The sequence below is a fragment of the Myotis lucifugus genome, unplaced genomic scaffold (assembly GCF_000147115.1).
Source record: "Myotis lucifugus unplaced genomic scaffold, Myoluc2.0 scaffold_8, whole genome shotgun sequence".
NCBI classification, from domain to species: Eukaryota; Metazoa; Chordata; class Mammalia; order Chiroptera; family Vespertilionidae; genus Myotis; species Myotis lucifugus.
The window spans coordinates 12914923-12920813 of NW_005871056.1; the positions used below are offsets into that span (position 1 = coordinate 12914923).

General features: G+C 46.2%; 1 protein-coding gene across 3 annotated transcripts in view; it reads right to left on the minus strand.

Annotated features, from left to right (window-relative positions):
* Positions 1-5510, minus strand: part of IFT122 (intraflagellar transport 122) — a 55763-nt gene extending 50253 nt beyond the window's left edge. Inside the window, exons 1-2 of one of the 3 annotated variants that reach the window (XM_023749633.1) lie at positions 5441-5510; positions 2855-2956 (exon numbers count right to left, since the gene is read on the minus strand). The gene's annotated coding sequence lies outside the window, so the exon portion shown is untranslated. Of the gene's footprint in view, positions 1-2854; positions 2957-5440 lie in introns of those variants that run through there. The other 2 variants (XM_023749635.1, XM_023749634.1) reach the window with 2 other exon arrangements.
* Positions 5511-5891: the final 381 nt, after the last annotated feature.

A 5891-nucleotide genomic window follows, 5' to 3' on the forward strand; every position in this document is an offset into this window, starting at 1 on the left:
GTGTGTGACAGGGGGCGGTGCCCCAACTCCCCTATCGGCCCTGCTCTGTGAGTGACAGGGGGGAGCTCCTCAACCCCCTGATCGGCCCTGCTCTGTGCATGACAGGGGGGAGCTCCTCAACCCCCTGATGGGTCCTGCTCTGTGCGTGACAGGGGGGAGCTTCCCAACCCCCTGATCGACCCTGCTCTGTGTGTGACAGGGTACGGAGCCCCAACCCCCCTGATGGGCCCTGCTCTGTGAGTGACAGGGGGCAGCGCCCCAACCCCCTGATCGGCCCTGTTCTGTGAGTTACAGGGGGCAGCGCCCCAACCCCCTGATTGGCCCTGCTCTGTGCGTGACAGGGAGTGGCGCTGCAACCTCCCCATCGACCCTGCCTTGAGTGTGACAGGGGGCGGTGCCCCAACCCCCCAATTGGCCCTACCCTGAGCGTGACTGAGGGTGGCATCGCAACTTTCCGATCCGCCCTGCTCTGTGCATGACAGGGGGTGGCGCCCCAACTCCCCAATCGGCCCTGCTCTGAGCCTGACCAGGGGCTGTACCTAGGGATTGGGCATGCCCTCTGCCACCCGGGAGCAGGCCTAAGCCAGCAGGTTGTTATCTCCTGAGGGGTCCCAGACTGCGAGAGGGCACAGGCCGGGCTGGGGGACCGCCCCCCCGAGTGCACAAATTTTTGTGCACCAGGCCTCTAGTATAGGATAAAAAGAAAAAAGGAAGATAGATTGGTGAATTTATAGCCAACTTTTCAGGGGTTTTACTGCAAGAAATGGCAACTTCAGTGTAAATAACTGTTACATTGTAACCAGAGTACAACTTAGCATTCAAAGTAATGAATGATGCTTTCTGGGGATCTGATTTCCACTCCCAGGCCTCACCCACAGCACATGATCCTATACAAGCTGTGCCTTGTCCATGGCACATTGGTCACCTTCGGCTTGCTCCCTCCTGCCCCAGATGCTCTGGTTTAGGGTCCCACAACAGGCAATATAAACAAATTCTACCCTTTGCCTGAGCCATATGGCATAACCAAGAAAGTAAATATAGTGTGAAAATATATTTATATAGCAAGATGCAACATCAAACAAATGGTGTTTCCCTTTACCCTGATCCAGAATGCCTCCCCAAACATTTCCACCTCGTGCATATTATCTGTGCTCCACTGAGCCTGCCCGCAAGTCTCTAGCTGAAAGAAACCCCGCCCTCCTGGGCCTTCCTCAGCAGCGCTTACATGACTCAAGTCCAATCCCTGGCCCCACCACTTACTTGCTGGGTAACCAGTAACTGCTTGCTCTAAGCCCCAATTCTTTTTTCAGCATTGGAGTGAGAATGAGAATAATGACCTGACCTAAAGGGTTGTCATAGAGCTCAAATAGGAATTCATTTTTTACCCTTAGCACAGTACCTAGCACACCACAAGCATTCAATAAGTACAGTTTTATTACTATTACTTTTTTACAAATTCTACCTCCCCTCCTACCCCTGACTACAAGTTCTTTGAGGGCAGGGATTCTATTTTGTCTTCTTAATCCCAAAAGTAAGCACATTCACATGAAAAAAATGCTATATTTTATTAATGAATGATAGTCTTTTGCCCTTTTATTTATACTCTAAAGGCCCAGTGCACGAATTTGTACATGGGTGGGATCCCTCAGGGTGGCCTGCGGGGATTGGGTCCCAGCTCGCACCCCCAGCCTCGCAGCCCCGCAGCCCCACCTGGCATCCTGCCTTGGCCTGGTGCCGCCCCCCCCACCCCCACTTACTCCACCATCCAGCCTGTGGGGGCAATCGATCGGGGCCAGGGGCCCCCCCGCACCCTGCCACCATCACTGGTGGCCATCTGTGGGGCAATCAGTGGGGCGATTGGGCCCCCACTCACACCTGCCTTGGCCTGGAACTGCCTGCTTACCTGCTCCACCACCCCTCCATGGTCCCACTCTTGTCAGGGCCCATCAGGGCTGGCAGCACCTCCACTGCTGCCTGCTGCTGCTGCTGGTCGCCCACCATGTTCCACACTGCCCCCTGGTGGTCAGCGCACATCATAGCGAGTGGTTGAACTCCCAGTCAAACAACCTCCCGAGGGGACAATTTGCATATTAGGCTTTTATTATATAGGAGGATTCTCTCTTTTGAACCTCAGAACTTTATCAGTGAGATAGATGGTAGGGAAGTCAAACACTGACAGGGATTAAGTCTCTGACTTTTTGATAATGGCTGATCTATTGTACCTACTATCTCTTAGCATGGAAAACAGAATTGATGAGCTGAAAGCCAGAAGTGACCTTGAATAGAGATAACCTACAAGCCTCTGCTTACTTTCCCTCCCTGCCTCAATGGACACTACGCTGACCCTCCTCTGTGCCAGCACTATGCCAGTGCTGAGGCCAGAGTGAATGCCTCAAAGCATTCAACCCCTCAGGAAGGACAGCTATAGCCACCACACCAGTAGCAACAGTGAAACACTGAGCAAGCAGCAGTTACAATGGTGAAGAATTTCACACATACACAGATGTCGAAGGACACGAAGGTGGGGACAACTGAACTGTCTGTGAGGCATGGAAGGCTTCCCAGAGGTGGCAACACCAAGTTATACCAGTGCTCTCCATTTTCCATTTTCCTTCCCTGGGGCCTTTCTTGCTGTTTTCCAGATTTCTTACCAGATTCAGTGTCATCATTCACTTTCTTGGTTTCTACACAATTTAAAGAATAACTATCGTTCCCCCACCCTTGCCCACCCTGCCAGCCAATTAAGGGAGAGATATCATAACTCTCTTGGGACAAAACCACCACCTTCTGGAGAGATTTCAGTATTTTCTGCTCAAATCTACAGTTATTCCAGGACAAGTTCTCAGGAACCTACCAAAATCATTGGAGGAACAAGATGCAAGTTGGTGGGTAGCAGGATTGTAGGAGTTGGTGGGTAGCAGGATTGTAGGAGACAGACTGGATAGAATCGTTGTGCCTGGGAAGTAAACAATTATAGATTACCAGAGGCCCGAAGAATGACATTCATGCAAGAGTAGGGCTTCCCTCTGGCACCCAGGACCTGGGCTTCCCTTTGGCACCCGGGACCCGGGCTTCCCTCGAAGCCCTGGCTTAATCCAGAAGGTCATCCTGAAGGACATGTGGTCTAATTAGCATATTACCCTTTTATTATTATAGATTATGCAGCAAACCGCAAATGTTTTGATGGCTACAATTGAAATGATGAACCCACAGTCTGACTACACATCACAAGCTCTTATGCAAGTGACCAACAAAAAAGCATAGGAATTAATTCTCCTTCCCCTGGATTGCCCCTCACCCCATTTTTATCTCTTAAACATTACCCACTCACCAGCCTGGCCAAACTTAAATGCCACCTCCACCAGGACTAGTGTGCTGGACACGTCTGCTTTGTGAGCTGATACAATGATGTAAAGCACTTAGTCTAGTGCCAGCTGCATAAGAAATGCTTTATTAATGGCTGTTATTCTCATTGTTTTGTGAAGGCCTGGAAATATAAGATGGAGGTGCAGTAAAGATATTTCAAGCTAAGCCCAGCCGGCGTGGTTAAGTTCGATCTATGAACCATGAGGTCACATTTTGATTCCCGGTCGGGGCATGTGCCCGGGTTGCAGGCTCGATCCCCAGTAGGGGGCATGCAGGAGGCAGCCAATCAATGATTCTCTCTCATTATTGATGTTTCTATCTTTCTCTCCCTCTCCTTTCCTTTCTAAAATAAATAAAAATATAGTAAAAAGATATTTCAGGCTATGATCTGAAAATATGGCAAATCCTTAGACAACAATGAAAGCTAAGTGAGTCATGTACCACACATGGCATCTCAGCCTGTTTTATTCCTTTACTTCCGGCTAACAGTTTACTCACAACTTCACTCATTCATTCATTTATTCATTCAAAAGTTGTTTGGTGATTTGTACAACCATGTTCATAGAAGCATTATTCAAAATAGCCAAGAGATAGAAGCAACCCAAGTGTCCACTGACAACATATAAATGGATAAAGAAAAATGGTCTATACATACACTAGAATATTATTCAGTCTTAAAAAGGAAGAGAATTCTGCCTGGCTGGTGTGGCTCAGTTGGTTGAGCATTGTTCTGGGAAAGAAATCTTGCTCATTCAATTCCTGGTCAGAGAACATACCTGGGTTGTGGGTTGGATTCCGGTGAGGGCATGTACAGAAGGCAACTGATCAATATTTCTCTCTCACATCGACGTTCCTCTCTCTCTCTCTCTCTCTCTCTCTCTCTCTCTCTCTCTCTCTCACCATGTGCTCTAGTGAGGATTTAAAAAAAAAGAAAGAGAATTTTGACACATGCTACAACATGTGTCAACCTTTAGGATATTATGCTAAGTTAAATAAACCAACCACAAAAGGATAAATACTATATTATTCCTTATTACATGAGGTCCCTAAAATAGTAAAATTCATAGAGACAAGTAGAATGGTGGATGCCAAGGGCTGGGAATAGGAAGGGGAGTTGTTTAATGTGTACAGAGTTTTAGTTTTGCAAAATGAAAAGAGTTCTAAAGATTGGTTGCTCAACATCATGTATATACTTAACACTACCGAACTGTACACTTAAAAATGTTTAAGAAAGCCCGGCCGGTGTGGCTCAGAGGTTGAGTGTAGGCTCATGAACCTGGAGGTGATAGTTCGATTCCTGGTCAGGGCACATGCCCAGGTTTCAGGCTCGATCCCCAGTGGGGGATGTGCAGGAGATAGCCGATCAATGATTCTCTCTCATCATTGATGTTTCTATTTCTCTCTCCCTTTCTCTCTGAAATCAATAAAAATATATTTTAAAAAAATTATTTCTTGAGTACCTAATACATATATCAGGGACACAGGATGAACAAAAACAGACGCAGTGTGTGCCCTCCTGGAGTTTAAAGGCTGATGGGAGATATTCATCAATCACAAGATAAATGTAAAACTACAACTGTGAGAAATGCCATCGAGGAACCTGACCAGGTCTAGAGAGCCAGGAAAGGTTTCACAGAAGAAACAGCATTTGAATCTGAGAGCTTCAGGGTGGGTAGTGTTAACTAGGGAACAAGAAAGACTATGAGCAGAGCCTCTGCAGTGAGATAAGCCTGGAGCATTCCAACCCCAAGTTTCTGTCTGTTGCCACTGGGTGGATATGAGGCCATTCCCTGAGATGCAAGAGGAAAAGTTGGGACAGGGTAGAATCTGTGATGTCAGATTCACTAAACTTAGCTATATGAAAACAAAGCCCAGCGCTGACCAAGCTAGTAGTGCTCAAGAAATGTTCATTCACAATTCTTCCTATACCACCACATAACGCCATAACTTCATTTCAAGTTTAATTGCAGAGAAAGAAGTTATTTCTTATATCTTTTCTAAGGTGCTTTTTCTATAGTTGCTCAATAAGATAAGAGTCAAAATAACAATACTGTACATCTAAATTGTTACTTACGTGTACTTCAAAATGCCTTCCAATTTTGACGTCCAGATAATAACGCTTTTGTCAGCTGATCCAGAAGCAAAGCGCTTGCCTAAAAGTATTTTTAAAAAGAAAATTCTCACATTTATTTTAAACCAACATTTCCCAGAATATTTCTTAGAAAACTGGTTCTTTTAAGGTCTCTAGTAAGTGCCAGCTGCTTCTCTACTCCTTCTTCTTATCAGTACTAGGCAGCAGTACTTTGGAGTCAGGAAGTTTGGGTTCAGATCCTGGTCTGTCTGGCACCGAGTAAACAAAGATGTATTGAGAGTCTACAATCTGCTAGGAATCATGTTCTGTGCTAAGGATCAAATAGTGATTAAAGCACACATAATCACTACCTTCACAGAGTAATGGAAAAAGCAAGCATTAAATTGATCCAATAAAACTAAAATATGGTAACAAAAGAAATATGAGAGAGAAT